The sequence below is a fragment of the Thermobia domestica genome, chromosome 14 (assembly GCF_964235325.1).
Source record: "Thermobia domestica chromosome 14, izTheDome1.hap1.1, whole genome shotgun sequence".
Classification (NCBI taxonomy): Eukaryota; Metazoa; Arthropoda; class Insecta; order Zygentoma; family Lepismatidae; genus Thermobia; species Thermobia domestica.
In genome coordinates, this window is record NC_137467.1 from 46,920,997 (window position 1) to 46,945,627 (window position 24,631).

Genomic DNA, 24,631 nt, shown 5'->3' on the forward strand with positions numbered 1-24,631 from the left:
GGACTGTTCCAACTATAGAACACCAATTAGTGTTTTTCCTAATAACCTATTATTCTTAACGATCTACAATTATTCACTGTAAAGCAATGCTTATATATATATATTTTTTTGCAAAATTCTTCTCGGAAAAATCAGGTGTTTGCAAGAAAAAAGTAATTGGGGCTGTTCCAACTATAGAACACCAGTTAGTGTTTTTCCCAATAACGTATTCTTTCTAAACCTGTAAATAGAAAAAAAACGGAATTTTACTTTGCAAAACCACCACCGAAAATTTTGACAAAGTTAAAAAAATGCTTATTTTTTAAAAAAAATCTATATTCGGCTTATTTTTGGACGCTGTGACACCGGGTTTTCACGATCGTATTCAACACAACGTATTCTTCAAAAAATAATCGGTCTTGGGTGCTGTTATGAGGAACACTTAAAATCCGCACCGAAAATTTTGACAAAGTTCAAAAAATACTTATCATTAATTCACACAAAATTCACTTCAATGTTCTCACACACTGCACACGATGTTATCTTTTTGCAATCCGACGAATAACTGACCGAGAATTGCTTCGTACCTCACCCCTTATATAGTGTTCTGCTTTCCTCTGATTGGCTAAAATAAAACTCTTTTTCATTGGAGCAAAATCTACAAATCAAGAATCTCATTGGCTAAAATAAAACTATTTACTATTGGCTCCAAACAAAAAACGACTAAGATATGTGCTAAATATTTTCTAAGTTCATTTTGGGTATCCAAAATTCGTAAAATGGTCCATATCTCGAAAACTGTCAAAAATATCGAAAAAATAATCGAAAAAATCCCCCCGTACCTCACTCCTTGCCGTTTTTAGACATGAAGAACCCATGGAACCATGTTTCAATCTTGTACGACAAGAGTGGGGTGCCACGGCGAGTCCAAAAAAACTTACCTTGAAAACTGAAAGAGAACATAACACGTTGAAGCGCTGTTTCTCGTCTTTCATGGTAAATATTTTCTAAGTTCATTTTGGGTATCCAAAATTCATAAAATGGCCCATATCTCGAAAACGGTCAAAAATATCGAAAAAATAATCGAAAAAATCCCCCCGTACCTCACCCCTTGCCGTTTTTAGACATGAAGAACCCATGGAACCATGTTTCAATCTTGTACGACAAGAGTGGGGGGGCCACGGTGGACCGAAAAAAACTTCTCTTGAAAACAGTAAGAGATAGAGCAAACATAACATATTGAAGCACTGTTTCTCGTCTTTCATGGTAAGTGACACCGGGTTTTCACGATCGTATTCAACACAACGTATTCTTGAAAAAATAATCGGTTTTGGGTGAGGTTATGAGGAACACTTAAAATCCGCACCGAAAATTTTGAGTTAAAAAATGCTTATTTTTTAAAAAAATCTATATTCGGCTTATTTTTTGCCACTGTGACACCGGGTTTTCACGATCGTATTCAACACAACGTATATTTCAAAAAATAATCGGTTTTGGGCGAGGTTATGAGGAACACTTAAAATCCACCACCGAAAATTTGGACAAAGTTAAAAAATGCTTATTTTTAAAAAAATCTATATTCGGCTTATTTTTTGCCACTGTGACACCGGGTTTTCACGATCGTATTCAACACAACGTATATTTCAAAAAATAATCGGTTTTGGGTGAGGTTATGAGGAACACTTAAAATCCACCACCGAAAATTTTGACGAAGTTAAAAAATGCTTATTTTTAAAAAATCTATATTCGGCTTATTTTTTGCCGCTGTGACACCGGGTTTTCACGATCGTATTCAACACAACGTATATTTCAAAAAATAATCGGTTTTGGGTGAGGTTATGAGGAACACTTAAAATCCACCACCGAAAATTTTGACGAAGTTAAAAAATGCTTATTTTTAAAAAATCTATATTCGGCTTATTTTTTGCCGCTGTGACACCTGGTTTTCGCGATCGTATTCAACACAACGTATATTTCAAAAAATAATCGGTTTTGGGTGAGGTTATGAGGAACACTTAAAATCCACCACCGAAAATTTTGACAAAGTTCAAAAAATACTTATCATTAATTCACACAAAATTCACTTCAATGTTCTCACACACTACACACGATGTTATGTTTTTGCAATCCGATGAATAACTGACTGAGAACTGCTTCGAACCTCACCCCTTATATAGTGTTCTGCTTTCCTCTGATTGGCTAAAATAAAACTTTTTTTCATTGGAGCAAAATCTACAAGTCAAGTATCTCATTGGCTAAAATAAAACTATTTACTATTGGCTCCAAACAAAAACGACTAAGATATGTGCTAATATTTTCTAAGTTCATTTTTGGGTATCCAAAATTCGTAAAATGGTCCATATCTCGAAAACGGTCAAAAATATCAAAAAAATAATCGAAAAAATCCCCCCGTACCTCACCCCTTGCCGTTTTTAGACATGAAGAACCCATGGAACCATGTTTCAATCTTGTACGACAAGGGTGGGGGGCCACGGTGGACCGAAAAAACTTCTCTTGAAAACTGTAAGAGGTAGAGCGGCCATAACACATTGAAGTGCTGTTTCTCGTCTTTCATGGTAAATATTTTCTAAGTCCATTTTTGGGTGTCCAAAAATCATAAAATGACCCATATCTCGAAAACGGTCAAAAATATCAAAAAAATAATCGAAAAAATCCCCCCGTACCTCACCCCTTGCCGATTTTACACATGAAGAATCCATGGAACCATGTTTCAATCTTATACGACAAGAGTGGGGGGCCGCGGTGGGCCGAAAAAACTTCTCTTGAAAAATGTGAGAGATAGAGCAAACATAACACATTGAAGCGCTGTTTCTCAGCTTTCATGGCGTCATTGCTAGAAATACTCCAGACAAATCGTCTAAGTCCATTTTTGGGTGTCCAAAAATCATAAAATGGCCCATATCTCGAAAACGGTCAAAATATCAAAAAAATAATCGAAAAAATCTCCCCTTTATAAATCCCCTTGCCGAATTTACACATGAAGAACCCATGGAACCATGTTTCAAACTTGTACGACAAGTTTGGGCCAAGTTGCCAAGAAAAACTTCGGATCGTCATATCTCGAGAACGGTGAGAGATAGAAATAAAATTTTAACGGCATTCGATTTAGGATCATCAAATGTATAATCTACCCAAGTTTGGTAAACAAACTTCGCCCAACTTTCAACTTTTTCGAAAATCAAATTTTTTTGCCTCTAGACCGTCATATCTCGAAAGCGGTAAGAGATAGAGCCACATTTTTGACCGGTCTTTCCAGTGGAGTGCACATATACAGAGTTTCGAAAACTCAGAAACCAAATGGGTCGAAATTTTGAAAAACTCAAATCGTTATATCTGGAAAACGGTGAGAGATAGAAATAAAATTTTAACGGCATTCGATTTAGGATCATCAAATGTATCATCCGCCCACGTTTGGTAAACATCACCCAACTTTCAACTTTTTTCGAAAATCGCAATTTTTGACACGGCTTAAAGAACAAGTTTTCAAGGGGTTCCACCACTTTCTGTTCTCATGTTGAATGAATACACTCCGTTATTATAGGGGGGGGTGGAAAATAAGCCATACTCTTTTATTAATTCTGCTATGTTTAAATTGGGGTTGGAAAATATGCCATACTCTTTTATTAGCTCTGCTATGTGATTGTAAAGTGTTCATAAAAGGGAACGAGATTTGCTGTTTAAAAGAGTGCTCATAAAAGGGAACGAGTCTCTGTGTAATATGTGCTGCGTTATGTGTTCTTAGTCTCTGTGTAATATCTGCTATGTTAAAAGTGCTCATAAAAGGGAACGAGTGCGTGGAGGGTGATCCGGCGCCGACCGATCTGCGCGGACCGTGCGAGTGGTCCGCCAATCGGCGTTAAGGGGGCGGGGTCCGGTGCAAGCCAATCGGCGTGGTCCTGCGCCAGCCAATCGGCGTGAACGGAGCGGAGGTCCGCTGCCAGCCAGTCAGCGCAGTAGATAGGAGGTCATAAAAGAGCGTGGCTGGGGGCGTGGCCTGCACCGACCAATCAGCGTCAAGGGGCGTGGCCGGGGGCGTGGCGTGCACCGACCAATCAGCGTCAAGGGGCGTGGCCAGCCAATCAACGTCAAGGGGCGTGGCCGGGTCACGTGACCCGCGCCAGCCAATCAGCGTCGAGGGTTTGCGCATGCGCAGTAGGAAAAAATGCCCCCAAGTGACCCCTATCTACTCATGCGTTCATATTACTTGGTAGACCTACCGAATAGATTGATTGTAGAAAGCTAGAAGACAACGAAGAAATGTTGGCATTCGTACAAGAGTTGCGCCAAGTACTCTTTTACCTAGAAAGTGGGACAAGTTTCTACTGTCATCTCGCAGCAACGAAGAGTTATTCTCTTCCCTGAGTCCATGTGTAGGAAGTACATCACATTACAATGGAACAGTAATAACAACAATGGTAGAAGATGTTTGCAAACGCAGATATCCCCGTTGCATCTCACTGTCCATGCAATGATGAAGAGGCTGATATAGACTCACACTGCATACCCATTACGCTTTTCAGTGTGGATTCTCCAAAATCATTATAATAACAGTAGACTCTGATGTGCTAGTGTTGAGCATTGCTTTCGCAGCACAGCATAAGGAAGTACAAATTTGGGTGGAGCTGGAAATAGAAAAAAAACACCGGATCATCTCAGTGTATGGCGTGGGTGCTACTTTAGAGTATGTGAAAGTGGGTACATTAACAGCGTTCCACTCCATAACAGGATGCGATATTATTTCTGGATTTGGTACTCGAAGGACGAAATCAGGGTGAGAAGCATTGCTAAGATAAAGATATTTGACAGTAGCCTTCTTTTGTCTATCACGTCTCTGTGCTGAAGTGACACATGAGGTCATCAACAACATCCAGCGTTTAGTGATAGTTATGTATGAAAGTACATCTTCAGAAACAGATGCAGGTGTTGCTGAAAGTCGTCTCTTCACTCAGGAAATGAAAGCTCTGGAGAGTATTCCACCAAGAAAGTGTACACTGCTAAGCATACTAAAAGAGCTGCTTATCAATCAGGACATATTTGGGGGGAAGCGTGTTAAAATGCAGGATTTGCCCTTACTAGAAAAATTTGGGCTAGATAAAAGGGAAAATTGTATGGAAAGCTAAGTGGATAACTGCCTGAGTTATCAGCAGCTTGCATCGAAATCTCAAATAAGAAATGTTCCAATCACTGTGAGTGTGTGTCATTTAAAATTCAGGCCACCGCGTTATGGAAATGTGAAGGGAATTGTGATAATTAAGATCTGACTGTAACTTTGCTAACAAAGACAATAAAATTTCTCAACAGTGATTACTGAAAGAAAGTAAGTTAATTTTCTTGATACGTAATTTTAATATCTGATGCGCAACGTGCATTTGAAAATATTTGTTTCAGCACAGAAGAACAACTTTGTTTCAGACTTTGTTTCAAAAACTTCCAAAACTTTTAGAACAAAGAAACGCGATTTTCTGAAAGCAAAAATTAACGAACTTCAAGATAATGGTAAAAATAAAAACATACGGGACATGTATAAGGGAATCAACGAATTTAAGAAAGGCTATCAACCTCGTGCTTATATATTAAAGAAATCTGACGGTACAGTTCTCACTGACACGGATAGCATCTTAGAAAGATGAAAAGGCTTCTTTGACGATTTGCTTAACACGAAATCAAAAACTAGTGTGCGTGGAGAACAGGAGATACAAACCGCAGAACCGTATATTCCAGAACCCAATCGAATAGAAATAGAAACCGGTATGAAGAAATTAAAGAAACACAAATCTCCAGGTGTAGATGAAATTCCGGCTGAGTTAATTTTAGCTGGAGGCGAAAAACTGTGGAACAAGATACACAAACTCATTCTTCTTTTCTGGAATAAGGAAGAATTGCCACAAGAGTGAAAAGAATCAATCATTGTTCCCATTCAGAAGAAAGGCTACAAAAATGACTGTAATAATTATCGAGGCATTTCTCTTGTCATCATCCCATAAAATCCTTTTAAATATTCTATTAGCAAGCCTGACCCCATACGCAGATGAAATTATTGGAGATTATCAGTGCGGATTTAGTCGAAATCGATCAACTATCGACCAAATATTTAGAAATTCGCCAAATACTCGAAAAAGTGGGAATACAATACCCCGGTACATCAACTATTTATTGATTTTAGAAAGCCGTGCTACTCGGTTAGGAAAGAAACATTATACAGTATTCTTAAAAAACTTGGAATACCGAGAAAGCTAATTAGATTAATTAAGATATGTTTAAATGAATCCCAAAGTAAAGTCCGGGTAGGAAATTTTTTGTCCACGAGCTTTTATGTCGAAAATGGCCTGAAACAAGGAGATGCGTTGTCGCCATTATTATTCATATTTGTCCTGGAATACGCTTTAAGGAAAATCAAAGTTAGCAAACAGGGCCTAGAGTTGAACGGTATTCACCAAGTTATGGCATATGCTGATGATGTAAACTTAATTCAGGATGAGAGGAGAACAATAGAAAGAAATGCAGAGATCTTATTAAACGCTTGCAGGGACATGGGTTTAGAAGTAAATGCAGAGAAAACTAAATACATGGAAGTGCGTCGGGACCGGAATACAGCAAATTATGGATGCGTTAAAACATTAAATAATCATTTTGATAAAGTGGATATTTTCAAATATCTAGGATCAATATGAACAGACGAAAATCATATTCACGGAGAAATTAAATGTCGATTAAAAGCAGGGAATTCGTGTTACTATTCGGTTCAAAATCTCTTGCTGCCGCGAATTCTGTTAACGATTTTCAAGCTTAAAATATATAAAAACTATAATTATGCCCGTTGTTCTGTATGTCTGCGAAACATGGTCACTTACTCTGCGGGAAGAACATAGACTGTTAGTATTTGAGAACAAGATCCTGAGACGAATATTCGGACCTAAGAGGAACGGGAATGAGGAATGGCGGAAACTTCATAACGAGGAACTACATAATTTATATGGTTTACCCAACATGGTTAGGGTCGTCAAGTCTAGGAGGCTTAGGTAAGCGGGTCATGTAGCTAGAATGGAAGAAAGTAGAGACGCTTTCAAAGTCTTGACTGGAAGACCAATTGGAAAATGACCATTAGGAAATGACCACTAGGAGCAGATAGGAGGACAATATTAAGATGGATCTCGCAGAGATTGGAATAAAACTTTATGCAGTTCGCTAATGATAGAAATCAGTGGAGAGCTTTTGTGAACGCGGCATTGATCCTCCGGGCTCCATAGGCCATAGAGCTAGTTAGTTGGTTAGATTGAATGCTCATTCTTCTCAGTTATTTCATAAGTAGGTTTGTAATTTTCTGACAATATCTTGAGAATCGCTCATTGTACAGGCAGGGCTCAAAATTTGACACTTAGACGCACTCGACAATCCAAAAAGGATGGTCACGAATGTCCCTCATGTACAAATTATGAGAGCTCCTCCCTCCACGACATTTGGTTTGACAAAGAAAGACTTCACATTCGGTATTTTCTCTAACTCAATGACAATTATTTTCGTGCGAAACAGAAACTGCGTAGACCTGTGACTTTAGGCAGAGACCATTCCCACTGATCACTGGTTGCCAGCTGTAAACTTCTAGTCGTCAACGGCAACCTAGCGATCGGAAATTTTGCGCCCTCATACAGGAATAAAATACACACCGGATAAATCATTACAATATTCTTGTTTTTATATAATTAAAGTCATCACCTTAAAACCACCAGGAAAAAAACTATTGTTAAATTTGTATCTTCTTTCAGGTTCATTTCTTATGTTTTTTTTTCAAAATTTATGGACAATATCTCGAAAACTAAAAATCGAGAAACAAGAAAACGCACATCCTTCTAATTATCAAAATATCGTGATACATTGTTACAATAGAAGCCATGACTTTAAAGCCAAAAAGAAGAACATTACTGCCTGTTTTCGAAATTTATATGCAAGGCGCAGGGCGGCCGTTTTAAGATGGTGGTCTGAGGGCGATATTGGTCATATAATGTTGGCTTCCTGTTATATTAGTACTTAGTTTAATGTACTCTACGTTTCCACCAAGTTTCTTGCTTTCACCACTAAACCCACAATTTTATTTTTTCACTGGAATCTGCTCCGCTACAATGGAAACCTGGATTTCAGAATTTTTCTCGCACTGTATTTGAGATTTCCAAATTTTGTAAGAACATTAAGTGTTTCATGTTCTTCTAAAATTATATAGTATTGTTAAGGGGACAAGGTGATTTCCTTTCTTCCATATGATTTCTCTATTCTACCAAATACACGGCCTGGAGTCATATAGTCATGTTCACTAACTGGGAAGAAGTGAAGGATATTATGTAACTTTTAACTTCTTTCCAAGAGTACAAACAGTGTCGTCATCATTGCGCCATTTTAAATTCTGGTTGCTACATCAATTTGAGAAGAGATGTAATAAGTAGGATCGTAACGTGGCTGTTTCATCTCTAGGGTTAACAGAAAGTATGGTAAAGCCGATAAGACTTGGTTGCATCCGCTTGAAGACTTAGTTTCCAGCCAGGTATGAAAAACTACATTTCCTTTGCATTTATAGACTTCTGTTGTAACTCTTTGAGAGCATATGTCGACTTCTGCGAATACTTTGTGGTTCCGTACAGTACGTTTCCCCCTTTCCTAAAACAAATCAAAGGATAAAGTAAAAGGAATAAGCCGTTATATAGCGTAAATCATTTTTAACATTTTTGTATTTTTTCGCGTTTAAAAAAGATCCTCAATTCTTGTAATAGCAGAGAAGGTGATTCCTCAGACATTGGTCACTGCCAGTATGAAACAATAAACAAACGAAAGCATGTTATGTTTTAGAGAACAACCACCACATTCTGTTCCTTCTCTCTCTTCTCTACGGTGACCACATGAACAAGAACACGTTATCCACTATATTATCATTACCGTTGTGTGATTGGTACTACACTTCTTACGGATTAATAAATCAACAAGACAGACAGTAATATTGTCTACGCGGCCACAGTTTCTATTTGTAGTTCTTGAAGTGAAGTTAATTGACTCCAATCCCTTGATGTTTGATCAGCTACAACAACATATTTGTTATACTAATCCATGTAACTTTCCAATTTGACCCCAATCCAAACAACAAAACACTTTCGTTTCATTATAATAATTGTGTTCTATCTAGATCTGATCTGTGTAAATCAGCATAATATAGCTATAATCTAACCGACTATGTTGCATAAAATAATATCATTAGTTGGTAGATTACTCTGCACTGATCAAGAAAATGTGAAACAAAATTTCCTTTCTTCTGATAGTTTAAACAACATAACATTTATCCATTTGTTGTAGCTCAGTGCTGAGCACTAATTGTCAAATGAATACATCAAAATAATGAGAGTAATCATTAGTTATTACTTACGTAGTATATTAAGGTACAATTGTAAATTCACTCATCTTGATTGTTAAGAAAACAAATATAATTATAAATAAGGAAACCATTTTTGAACAGTGTCAAACTCCAATACCGGATATTTCTCCCATCTAATATTATGGTACAATTCTACATGGACCGGAGTACTCCAGATACCCTAAAATAAGATTTGTTGGAAAGGTAGTGTGACACCGATTTAATCTTTTCTCATCCGTAGAGACGTGACGTATTGAGACGTAAATAAGAACTCCATAATTGCAAAAAGGAGAAAGATTCGATATTCAGATTAGTCGATATGATTGAAAGTAAACATGATAACAGTTAAAGCAGAATTTATTTATCAGTGTTAGCTCTTCACATAGTCTTCTCGTATGTGTTAACGTGATATAATATAAGGAATGGTAATATAATATAAGTATCTGTGGTGCAGGTTGCCTTCCGTGACAATTAAATATTAATTTCTCAATTAATGCCATTTACTATCTAATCCAGAGACCTCCTATATGCTAAAGATTCTCCAGCTAAAAGACAATCTTCTACAATTGCTTCATCGCCTATGGTTCATGCTTTATATTATTGTAACCATGCGAATACAGTGTATCAAAAGGCCGAGTGTCCTACAAACAAATGGTTGCTGTCCAATGACAGAACCTTACCTTCTAGGTTCAAGTGTCATCTAATCAGTGAAACCATAATTCATATACATTTGTCACATGTCATACCGGGTCGGTAGCCAGCCCGAAAATTTTGTACGGGTCAGTTAGCACTTATGGGGTAGATCTAGACGTATAGTTCATAATCTTATTATAGTTTATTGGAAAGAATATTGTGAGTCTTTGAAGGCGGTCTGTAAAAAATTAGGGGGCTCGGCCCGGCTTAGCCCCCGTGGATACGATCCTGTGCCATACTTTCCTAACCAAGTAACATAAAAACTTATCTATTGACTCAGCAACAATGAACATTCATAGAGATATGGAAATTATAAAAACCCTACAGTGGACGTTCTACAATTCTACAGCTATAGAACAAACCATTATTTTCCTACGATTGCGAGAAAAAAACATAGTTATCTAAACTCTCACACCTTGTTTGATGGCCTTAAAAACCTACGTACCAAACCATTTTAAATCTTGATAGACGAAAGTTTTCTGCGATTCAAAATGGAAAGGAACTATGCTATAATTAAAATTTGTGATTATTGTTTTACTCCTGTTAATGATTGACAAAAAAGGAATTGGATTATTAATTGTTTCATCAAGTATCAGTGTTACATATACAGTACACCGCCTAAAGAAATTATATTTTTATAGTACAATATTTTGTCAATTATTAATGGAACTGATCATCTGGATCTATCAGCAATAAATGTCCCTGTCATTTACGTAAGTCGAATAAACGACCAAGGACAACTATATTAATAGCTGTGAATGCAAACTCCAATTTTAACCCGATTCTCGACCATATTTCTAATAGTGAATTTTTTGACAGAATTTGGAACATTCAAAACCAAGGATTCTACCTGCTATCAAGAAACACTCAGCTACTTTCTTTAAAGGAAATCAAATGATACATATGTAAATACAGCACTTGATGTTTATTTAAGATAACATAGGAGACAAACCCATCGATATCTTCGAAAATCACTCAACAAAAGAGTTACTTCATGTCCACTTAAGAATGATTTTTTTATTTATTAATTTTCTATCAATATACCCTAAACCGTTGTAAAAGCGGAAGAAGCATAACATTTCATTCCTTGTTATGCAATTGATAGAAACAAATAATGAAAATATCAACATCTGTTCCGTAGGAGTTGGAACTCCTACAAATACTACCTTACAGTTCAAATAGTTGTTTTTTTTATAAATCAATAAATTACAACTAATATACAATTACTTTTTCCCCCGAGACAATAAACAGTGCCATTGATGAGCATTTCCGCGACTCGTTTCATATTTTCTTTTTTTAGAAAATGGGAAAAATTACATGTATGTTATATTTTATTCACTCTCGTTGTGAAGTCTCCCTGCTTTCAAAATACTTGCGTCTTCGTCAATTTGCATTAGGAAAAGTAAAAAATATGCAACTATACCTTAAGTGAGACTAAACCGCAAGCGAATAGGCATGTTTAAAAAACTGCTTATATTGTCAGCCTTTATAACTTTTGAAATAAGAGACAATATAATGTACTAACACTCCTTCTAACTGTAGTTTTAATTGCTGTATTCTTTGTGTATAGGACACATATTCTATCACATGATATACAATCTGTATTCACTATAATTAATAAACCCAACTAGTTATATTTATTTAATTAAAAACTACTTGAAATCTTTAGAATAACGAAGAGTAGGTATTCAACTGGTATGCCACTCGTACTAAAATTCTGTATGTTTATCAATTTAAAAAATAAAATAAAGAGAGAATATAACAGTCACTTGAACTACGGTTCTCCTGTAATGTGATCCTCCTTCGGAGATTAATATTGATTTTACTAAGTGTACGGAACAAATGCGTACGTACTTGCACATAAAATTTCTAATTAGGCATTAATCAGTAAAAGGTGAATAATTAAACGTAACATTGGCTGTTTATAAGACTACATTGATGTAAGTTGATTTAATTTAGTAAATAATTTATTTTTTCTGTTTTTGTTAAAGACTGAACTGGTCACAATTATCCTTCAATAATATGCTAAAGTAACTGTTATGTACATTTTTCGCTCATTTATGTTAATCCAAAAGGACGAAAAATCCTTGCAAACACCCAAGGAAAAATACTGTGTAATAAAACTCTGTATTGGTTTCTAAAAAGCAGAAAGAAAAGAGATTGTCTAAGAATCACTCTTGACATTTTACGAGAAAAGGACTGACAAAAACCTTAGTGTGTTGCAAAGTATCTCTTCAGACAATACATTTAGTCTAGCAGTTCAAAATTATTAGTTTGAAAACCTATATGTCCTGAAAGTAATTGTATTCAGATGTGTAAGCTTTTAAAGCACAACATTTTACGTCCTGCTACTATGGTAGAAAACAATATTGTATTAAAACAACCAAAAAGGTTAACGTAAATCATTGTACGAGGCATGTTATCTATCGCTCACTGCAGGAAAGATCTTACCATACCATCATAACTTTCGTAAGTTTTTAACATTTTCAAAGTAAATACTAACGACACAACCATTCCATTCCTTGCAAAATTACGCTACCTAGACGACAACTTTATATATTTCCTATTTTTAATTAATTAAAAGACATAACACGTTTCTATGCCCGAAATGACTTCAAGTCCTGAATGTATTTACAGTGTGAGGTAAAGGATCCTTCAAACTATTCTAAGACTAGAGGTGTGGTGGATAGGGGAGCCGAACCAGGGACCACCCACACCAAATGATAAAGCGTTAGAGATTAAAGCACACTAGACTACATATAAAGGTGGAAAATATGTAGCAAAATGTTAGAAAAATGCTACATCGAGTTATGCAATAATTTTAATTTTATGAAGATTGGAAGGAAAGTTGTACTTTTTTATAATATGAGAAGCCACATATTTCGCACCTTGGGATAATTCTTAGACTTGTATACTGTATGATTCGCAGCAAAAAAGAAAACAAACAACGGAAGTTGGATTTGCATTCAATTTATGTAAAATGAATAAACTTCCTTAGGGAAGCGACGGGAGAGGTAAATAAATCTCAAGGTAGATAAACACGTAGCATGTTTAACTTTTGCGTATTCCTCCTTCAGTTTAAATCAAAGAAAGTGTTAACTAGCTAACTAACTAACGCTATGGCCTATGGAACCCGGAGGTTCAATTCGGCGTTCACAAAAGTTATCCACTGACTTCTATCCTTAGACAATTGGGTCCAGTTTCTACTTTGTATTCCTATCTCGGAGATATCCACCTTACTGTTTTCGTTCCAACTGTACCTAGGTCTTCCTAATTGTACTTTTTCGGATTGCTCTTCCAGTCAAGACTTTAAAAGCCTTTGTACTTTCTTCCATTCTAGCTACCTGACCTGCGCATCTAAGCCTCCTAGACTTGACGATCCCAACAATGTTAGGTAAATCGTATAAATTATGTAGTTCCTCGTCGTTATAGGGAAGTTTCCGCATCCCCTATAACCATTCCTCTTGGGTCCGAATATTCGTCTCAGGATCTCGTTTTCAAAATGTTTCTGTCTATGATCTTCCCTCAAAGTTAGCGACCATGTTTCGCAACCATACAGAACAACAGGCATGTTTATCGTTTTTATATATTTTAAGCTTGAAATTCGTCGACAGAATTAGCGACTGCAAGAGATTTTGAACCGAATAGTAACACTAATTCCGTGCTTTTAGTCGACATGTAATTTCTCCGTGAATATCATTTTCGTCTGTTAATATTGATTCTAGATATTTAAAGTATCCACTTTATCAAAAGTATTATTTAATCTTTTAAGGTCAAAGAAAGTGCTATATTCCCAAAATCGTTTTGCTTTGATAATATATAAAAAGTATATATATATATATATATATATATATATATATATATATATATATTGTTAGTAAAGTCTTTAGTTTCCAAAAACGAACATTACACATGCATTTTGTATACCGTATCAAATCAAAAATCTTCTTTGATATATATGTTGTCAGAAGTGCGCGTGGTAACAAATGTGCGTTAGTAATGAAACAACAACCTAATAGTCATTTGATGTATGTGAGCTTATAAAATGCTTCGTTGAAAGAAGCGTAATAACACGCTGAGCTTCATAACGCTAAGATTGATTATGATGGCATACACAATTTATATTTTTACTCAACAACTGACACTTCTTGAAATGAAATAGATGTTAATGTCAAAATAATAATCAACTAGTTGTAACACGCACAACTTAGCGAATTTTTAATATCATGACGAAATCACCTTAAATGTTACTTATATATAATTGTTTGCTGGTCGTAAATTGCTGTTTTCCTCTTTGTCCAACATTGTTAATTTTTTTGGAATATATAGGTAGACATAAAATACTTCTGTAGTAGTTAGTTGGAATCAAGGTCACGGACTTTCCAAAATTTATGTGGGTGTATTTATATGATGGAACGTGTTAGCCTATATGTTTTAGGGAGGAAGTCTTGATTTTTGATTGATTTATTTTTAGTTAAAATCTTCTGTGAACACTGTCATAAAGACCTGTGCTCTGGTAAAGTAAAATTTGCTAGTACTATAAGAATAAGTTGGGACTAACCTAGCTCAGTCGGAAACACGGCTGACTTAAACGCAAGAGAAAGGGATTCAAACTAAAAATCTTATGGGTGCGCCGCATCCGCAATATTATTTGTATTGGTGACGTAGGCCCGGAGCACCCACGTATTCTACGGTTGAAACTATGCAATTTCTAATCCACTTTACATTTATTTAGCAAATAAGAAACAAGTGTTCTAATACACATTAGGAATATCTTGCTGGTTTTACCCTCAAAACGTGATCTATAGTTTGTAATTGAGTATGGCGTACCGCTCAGTTGCAACATTTTGTCGGGCAACTATCTTGTTGCTCTGGCAAAATGGATTGAGTCTTTTGGGAGTCCGCTCACAGCGGCGATAACAACACAAAAGTTGCCATCGTACCTCCAAGCAGGGAGATAAAAAAAATAATGTTTTCTACAACGTTTTTTCACATAACAGTTCGTTCCGTGTGTAGCGTATGAAAAGAAGTGTTCATAATGGAAGCTAATACATAATATCTTTAATTAGTGATGAAGACAATTCAAAATTGAGGAACTAGAGAAACATTGAGAGTTATATTTTAAGAATGTTTGCTAGAATATTCTGATATAAATTGAAAGAAAAAATTGTTGGAAGAAGTGGGTTTTGCTATTGTAAGAAACTGGAATGAGATTTCGAGCCAAGAAAAAAATAACAGATATTTACACAGGAGTCTATTATATTTTAAAATGAAAATGGAATCTTGGAGTTTTGTGTTCTACGGTTATGCCGGGTATTCTAAAGGAGACGGTGATGATGAAAATGAATGAAATGGTAGGATGAAGAAAGTGGGATGAAATGGGAAATCACATCCACGCTGTGTTTGTCCACCACAAACCCCACATAGTGCGATCTGTAATCCAACCAGCTACTCTATGCAACAGAGGTGATCGTTTTACCACCGAATCCTATTAGAGTTTGAATTTGATATCGAAGTACAACTGAACGGCCCATTATTTTGCAGGTAAATCAATCTAATACACACATGTACATCTTAATGTTACTATTAGCCTTTCTTTAGGTGGTACAGCTAGTCTGGAGTTTGCGTTTGTCTTTGTTATCGTTGGTCCTACTAGACACAAAGGTTCACCAAAGGTAATCACATTCATTCTGTGCAGTAGCTAAAGAACTTCGACGGAACTTCGGCGTGTAAACGTTATCCTTCAGCAATCTCTCACTGTATATAGGATACACGCACTATTTTTTCTTCTTTCCTTCCTTCTCAATTTCAGCTTTAGCGCACAAAAAATAGCACATTCTTCCAAGTCCATCTTACTGCGTCCAATTCCGCCAAATTGTGACGCCAAATGCCCGGTAACATCTCTGTTACCATCGCCAGTGAGCGAGGGTGTGGCAACAAAAAGGTTTTGTCTCTGTGAAGTTGCTGTCACCGATAAGACAGTTACGCAATTTTTTGTTTGACAGTGAGCGGTACGCCTATGTCGATCATTACACGACTAGCAATAAGTAAAATCTCGAGGATGATTCTCGGTTTATTACTTTCATCTCTAACTTTGGCACTAAACCTTATGATTTTATCAAGCAAAACCATTACAATTATGAATCGTGGAAACTGAATTCTAATATTGCTAGAGTAATTTGATTATACTATTTTCTAAAGGAAAAAGCAGAGACGCAAAGGTTTGCAACTACTAACATCATGATAAATGCTTCTTCAGGAAACCTAATTCGTAGGGAGACATGCATGAATATTTGAAAATGCGAAAGAAAAAAGACATGATTAGTACGTAACAGTGACGTCATGGGACGTGGGTTATAATGAGCTACGTTGAAAATATAAAGAAATTCCTAATCTTTTACCTGAAAGATCGTGTCCATTAGTCGTAATATAATCACAATAAATTGATCGATTATGTTGAAGAATTTTTTTTTAAATACAGCAATGAAAAATACAAATCTAATATACCAGTGTCAATATAGGATTTCAGGAAAATATTTTCGGGCAGGTGGATCATCTTTTTGCAAATTCAACTAGTTTATTATCCCTTGGGACCAAGGGGTAGGACTTTCAATAATTCATTTTCCTATTTATATTGGTACAGTCCGCGTCAAAAAACCCTGCAAAATGAGTATGTAAGTTTATAGTGAAACTACGCCTAACAGCCCAGGGAATCAATGTAACATCTAAGGGGCACGAATTACGTAGAAGAAAGCTCTGCATCCTTACCTGCACACTTATTTTGGTGCAAAAGACTTTGTCGTTTCACAATAAACTTACATGCTCATGTTGCAGTTTTTTTTCTTTCTGATATAGACTGTACATTTCTCTATGTATGTCTCAAGAGTATAATTTATCTCTTCAACAGCTGTTTCAGTTTCATTCACTCTAGTCGTTGTGCTGTTTTCAGTCATTAGAAGCTATTGGTTTGGTGAGGAGTGCTAAACAGAAAACTGTCCTCAGAAAGAAATGAAATCAGATATCTGATTTCGAAGTTTTGAAGCAGGTAATAAAGAAATGATACCAGATCGTGTTAATCCTCTGACAGTTAATAGTTATTTTCTTACGTACCTTAAAAGTGACTTAAGAGAAATCATATATATATATATATATATATATATATATATATATATATATATAATTTCTTACGGTCTTTTATTGTCTTAATCACATAAATTTCAACAACAAATCTTGTAGGTTATTAATCATATTGTTCTGTAACCAATATATCTTATAGCTATAAATTTAAGTTTTACCACTCCAATCTGGGTTCAGCATAGTTACTTGTTGCAACGTTCATCAAAATCACAAGATCGAAACCTTAATTCGAAACTTGTGCAGCAACTGCAAACGAAATAAGTTACACTGCAACTTTTTTAATCGTTTCTCGACCTCGAAATGCTACCGAATTTATTTTAAAGATAAACAATCTAATATCCAGTAATTTTTACGAGGTTAGTTATTGCCACAGAATGTCATTGTCAATGACGTGTGATACATTAGTTATCTAATAAGGCCACATATTTATTGTTACAACTATTGTAAATTTTAGCGTACATCCCAAAATTTAAATCTATAGGACAAGAAATCCAATAAATAATACTATAATCTAAGTAAAATGACAGAGATGAAACCTTTTATAATATTAAATATAAGTGCTACGTAGTTACTGGAAACTAATATGCGAGGTGTGGCAATTAAATAACAAAACTGCCCACCTGCTGTCGCACAGGATCGTGGGAGGAGGTAGCTAATGATGTGTTGTTAAGCTTGAACGTTCATGAGAAGCCACTGTTTGTTTCATGATTCTGAAAGTAATTCTTTTCTTTGCAGGCTTGCATGAAGAGAACAGTGCTCTGAAAAGTGCCGAAATCATGGTGAACAGTAAAGTTGTACAGTGCATTAACACCAAATTTCTGGTTAAATTAAACGAAACACAGACGGAATGTTGTGCAGTGTTCAGAGAGATATATTGCGATAATGCTGTGTCTCGTGCGCGAGTTTTCGAATGGCAGAAATGCTTTTCAGAAGGTAGGAGGAGGTTGAAGATGATAAACGACCCGGCCGCCCTTTGAGTTCAAGAACAGACCAAAATGTTCAAAAAGTTACTGAACTTTTGCTGAATGACATAAGCCTTAGCATTCGGATGATCGCACACATGAAGAACATTAACAAAGAAACAGGAAGACACATTTTATAACAATATAAGCATGACAAAATTTGTGCAAAAAATGTCCCAAGAAAATTTCTCTCAGGAACAAAACTGACATTCGAAAGACCTTTTGCTGTGACGTCATCGAACGACTCAAAGCAGAACCAAACTTGCAAACACGTGTCATCACATGTGATGAAACATGAATTTTTCAGTATGACCCCGAGATTATGTGTCAATCCATGCATTGGAAGACTCCCACATCGCCAGAATGAAAAAAAGAATGTCCAAAGCAAAGGCAATGCACATGGTTTTTCTGATATCAGGAGTAACATCATGACTGAATGGGTGCCTCAGGGTCAAACGGTGAATCAGACCTACTACAAAGAAGTTCTAATCAAGCTGAGGGAGAGAAGAAAGAATAAGAGACCGGATTTATGGAAGACCTAAGCATGGATCATCCATCAAGACAATGCGCCATAATGCCTATGAAGCAGTTTTTAGCAGCCAAGCGCATTCCTGTGCTCGACTATCCTCTGTATTCCCCAGACCTGACTCCTCGTGACTTTTATCTACTATTAAAAATAAAAACTGCATTAAAGGGAACACATTTTCAGTCTGTGGAAGAGGTGAAACGAAAAATTGCAGAGTTGTTGAACAGGGTAACATCTGATGACCTCCAGCATTACTTTGAACAATGGAAGACACGTATGCAGCGTTGTATAGATAGAGGAGGGAAGTGTATTGAAAGGGATAACAGTCAATTGCAGTGGACCTTAATCAAGACGCAAATTACGTGTACAGACAACCAAGGCAAATGTAAAATTTGAAAGAGTTATAAGTGAAATATTATAATAACTATAGTAGACACTTTAGTTTGATGAATTAGAAACAATATTAATCTTTATCGATAATGTATTGATATTTTCTAAGAAATCTAATGTAAAGAAATACCAATATTTTTATTGAATTCTTTCCTTACTTCCACACTGGTTGCTCCCTTAATACTAGGGCTACCTGTACCAATAAAATGCTGTATAATTAACATCTCTATTGTGTTCAATTGACTTATTTAAAAATATCTAATATAACATCACATTTTACGAGCTGTGAATATGGTCATTTCTACTTTCTTAGCGGCTTATAACGGATCTGTTTGTTTAACCGAAGCTCTACTTCTACAGGGTACTGTTTGGAAACAGCTGGTCCAGTTCAGGAAGAATCTAATGGGTAGGTAAGCTTAACAGACACAAACCTCAAAGAAACTAGCAAAAGGTGTTAAAAGTCATTTTGGTATACACCTATTGCATCTCACTTGCATAGTCAACTGTAACAATCTTGTTGTACCAGAAGATAAAGCTTGGCTCTTTGCTGCTTTATCTCCCGAAGCGGATGCATGGTTCATGGCAATATCTTCTCTGCCTTTAGGCCTTCAGTTGGCTTCGAATTGCTGTTGCCTTATGTTTAGGTTTACCTGTTTGTGGGCCTCATCGCTGTCAAGCTTCTGGAGATCTGGTTAACCAACGTGGCCTGCATTGCCTTTCATGCATTAAGAGCGCTGGCAGGTATGCCCGAAACTTCTCCCTTAGTGACATTACTCAACGAGCCCGTAATATTGCTGGGATTCCTTTAATGCGGGGAAATTCGAGTTGCTGTTGTTGGGCTGGAAGGCGACCCAATAGATGACTCTGGTTGTTTGTATAAGAGGTAAATATTCATTATGGGACTGGATTAACTTGTGTTGATATATACGCTCATTCAAGTCTTCTTCTATCTGTAATGAAAGATGGACTAGTTACTAATCGCTGATAAGCTGAAAAGCAAAGAAAATACAACTACCTTCTAGATTTTATTCACCAGTTATTCTTGGGTTGCAAGAAGTTTTGATTTTTTGGGAGAAAGGAAGACACATTCCTTGCCTTTCTGATGAAGTTCGCTCCACATCTTTTCTAATACAGCGAATAGTTCTTTGTTTCCAACGTGGTAACGTGTCGTCGATCCTTGGCACTCATATGAATTCAAACGCAGTGTAGTTACGTCACTTCCCTGTTAAATAGAAGTAAGAACAAAATGTTTAAGGACGTTAGTTATGGTGAATGAATGTTTGCTTTCATTGTTAAATATTGAAATATAAAACTATAAAAATATGAAAATATATAAAATATATCAATTTGATTATAGACAAATTGAAATTTTATGCTGTAGTTATGTAATCGTTCAGGTTCTTCCTTATATTTAACATGACATTGATTTCAACAATTATTAAGTAAGCTATAACAGATAGTGTTGTCTATTGTCATCAGACATATACACAAGTACGGCTTATATTACCTGCTAAAGTAATGTCTATTTTTATAAATAAAGTATCTGTACATAAATCATTCCCTTGACGAATTACCTTAGAATTAAAGAAAATGTTATTTAAGAAAGTAATAATCCATTTAAGAAAGTAATAATCCATTTAAGAAAGTAATAAACCAAGTTAAGGGTTTTATTTATGAGCGATAAATCGCATACTAGAGTTTTTGTACTCAATTATATAAATTGTATTTGCAATATAACAGACCGGATATATTAATTATATATTTATGTATCTTCTGTAATAATATCAATGTTTGTTACAGTAGTTTAACAGAGTTTAAATCTGGCTTTTAAAACATACAAATTTGTTTATGAATATAAGTGTTATTTTGTTACCACTAATTATTAGGCAGGAAAATGTGTAATAAATGAAAAGTAATGAGTTTCAAATTTTAGTAGCAAGAAAGAGACAAATTATCTCCTTGTTGGTAAATGTGGCCAACATAAATATAAGATTATATCGTGTATTGCATTATTTGAAAGAACAATATTTGTTGTGATATGCATCATATACACAAGACAGCGATCTGTTTCCGAGGAAGTATTGTTTCTAAGAAGCCGTATTCCATAAGTGACAGACAGCTGATGTTTAGGATTTGATTAACGACAATATTTTCGCATAATGATCAGAGCTCATTGGTTTTGTTGATTAATAATAATACATGTTCGACCGTTTGTTTAAGAGAAACATATAATTATGATTGTGTATAAGTGTCGATAATAGAAATTGGGTGTTTTAGGTTGACTCCATATTGAAAGATGACATCTGCTTTCTTACATGTATTAACTATAACTAAGGCATTTGCTCGTTTAACGCTGACTTGATTCCTAAATTTATCCCAGAGTTGATTGCTAAATTTTCTCTCTTTCAGATTCCTTTGTCATGAAAGTGTAAGTAATAATAAAAAGTATACTGATGCTGCACTTACGGGAATACCTCAAAGAAACATCATTCCATGGCGTTAGGTATTTATTTGCAAAGGGTGAAACAATACTTTGGAGGATGTTATTAATGGTTTTGTTGATATTAGTATCGACGTTTGCTGTCTGGGTGGTTATGGGTAGTTGGAACAGATTTCAAGAGCATCCTACTTTTACCTATAGCAAAGTGATAGAAGATACAAATTATAGGTACTTTCGTTCGTTAGCTGTGTTTATGTGCCCGATAGATGCTGCAGCTGATGAGGATTTCAGAAAGTATTTCAGAAGGTAGGTAAAAACACTCATTTTTTTTGAAATTATAGTCACATTCAACCATCAAGAATATATTGCAGTCATTAATCGAAAGCTACCAATAGAAAATTGAATGGTATGAGCAAATAAAAGGTTAAACTAAGTTGCTTAAGTTTACCGAGAACAAATAAAATGTATCAAAATTTAGATTTCCAAATGCGCGATATTAACCCCATATAAAAATGAATTCATACGTAATAGACAAAGAAGAACTTTCGAACAAGGAGGTAGGTTATAACATCTTTTCATTGACGAAAATGTATGAACATGAACATATTATACATACAGTGTTAGCCAAATTATTATGGCAAACCTATAGTAATGAGATAACCTGACAAGGGAGGGTCAGGAAGTGGCTCCTCTGAGATACGAACGAGACAATTATGTTATAATGAGACGAGCCCCAAAGTTACACTTGCCATCGGGCTATATATCACCCGTTACAACATATCTTATTATGTAAAGGCTGCAAAAAATTACCTTGCAGAATAATTAGAACCGAGTCATTTGTTCGGAAACGATTGGGCAAATGGAAAACTAGGCGAACACGTATCCCATCATTTTCAAGGGCATAGCTTTTTGGGAAAAAAAGTTTGCGCCAGGTTTTCCCGAAGGGTCCCAGACGGGCCCCAGCTCAAAACTTTCAAATGGTAATGAGTGTTAACTTGCACATTGTGTGAAAGTTGCTGTAAAGTGGAAGAGAATGGAACAAATCTCAACTATCTACTACAACCCTGTGGATAATGGCGGTGGGTCAAAATGTAAACAAGAACTTAGTTGAAATGCCTATGGCTACCCTATATATTGGAGACGATGAGACAAATGTGACATCAGGAAAGGACGTGTGGTATTATATTCAAAGTACAACGATCAAGTTAAAACATCTGGTGTCAGGGTCCCCACAGGGTGTTAGGTGGGGTAAAACTAAAATGTTTCAAAAGGCAAGTGAGGTTAAGTGGCACATCGTTCCAAAGATGCAATTAAATGAAAGTAGATGGAGCAAGTCTCGACTTTCCACGACAACCCTGTGCAAAATGGCGGCGGGTCAAAATGTAAAGAACAGTTTAATTGAAAATCTATGGCCACCTAGAATCCAATATATCCGCTTAAAACATGTATGGTGAGGGTACTCATACCAAACTGTTCAAGCTGGGAAAACCAAAGTTAGCATGAATGTTGATGAATAGGTGACGAAAAGATGGGAAATGTTAAAAAATACGGTAAATCTTGAGTTCAAAATACCGCACTATGTATCTAACAAATGTCCAGCCCAAACCACTGCTGTTGCAGAAGAGAATTTTGGTAATTACGTTTATCGTTAATAAATGATATCCACAAAATATTAAAGCGTATCTTCCTTAATTCAATATGACTGCCAGCGTGAAAAATAAGACATATTCTATTTCTTGGAATATTGTGACAAACCAACAAAGTTTACGCAGCTCGATTAATTAAACTGATTTACACATGCTTTGGTACAGCTCACAAACATTGTAAATTATCGTTTTTGTATATTTGGTATTGCTTGAAATATCGCGATCAAACCAACGGATGGTATGCAAATGTAACCATCACGAATACGTTACAATGGAGTTCCCAACCTGACTGTGTAGCAATTCCTTTATGTATGAACTACGTATGACAAAATTAGAAAAATATCAAAAGATATTCAAGTTTTGTTTATCAGTATGAATAGGAAGTCAGAGTTGTGTGTTCGTCGCATATTCATTATATTTACGTAAACGATATCGAGTGAACCATGACGAACGTGAATTAGGAACAAAGCATGTATTTGTTGTTACGGAATTAAATAATTGTTGACGTAAATTGAAATGCAATTGTTCTTTAGTTTTCCTATTGTTTCTAAATACATAATAGAGAAAAATATATTTAAATCTGTAGTGTTATGAAGGACATAGGTTACAAGCGGACATCTTGGACTCAAGGTTGCCATAGATTTCCAATTAAGCTTTTCTTTACATCTTGATAAGCCGTCATTTTGTAAAAGGTAGTCGTAGAAAGTTTGAACTTGCTAAATCTTTCATTTAATAAAACTTTCCAAACGATGTGCTACTTAACCCCTTTTGCCATTTGAAACTTTTTATTTGGACCCCACCTGGAAACCTGTGGGCGCCCTGGGTCAAGACACACTAACTTAAATCGTTGTACTTTGAAAATAATGCCACATTTCCTTTCCTATTTTCCCATTGGTCTCACCGTTTCGATTTATAGGGTTTGTTTAAATTTTGACCTGCCATATTTTGCGCAGGGTTTTTGTGCAGAGTCGAGACTTACTCCATTTTCTTTCATTTTACAACAGCTTTCAAACGATGTGGTAGTTATCCCTCCTTGCGATTTGAAAAATTAATTGAGTTGAACCCCATCTGGTACCCTAAGGGAGACCCTGGTACTTTTTTTATTCAAAGCACGTGTCCTTGAAAATAATGAGATATGTGTTGGCCTTGTTTTCCATTTACCCAACCGTTTCCGAACAAACGACCCGGTTCAGACTATTCTGCCAGCTTTGTAGCTTTTACATGAGAAAATATGTTGTTACTTATGACATTCCACCCGTTATCACATATAACTTTGGAATTCGTCTAGTTATAACATGTCAAATGCAAACACAGTCGTTCGGATCTCAGCGGAGCGACTTAGTGACCCTCTCTTGTGAGAAATAACTTAAATTCTTGTGTATAAATTCACTGAAGTATAATGTGTGGTTACAAAACATGTATTTCAATATCTGCATAGAACAATAG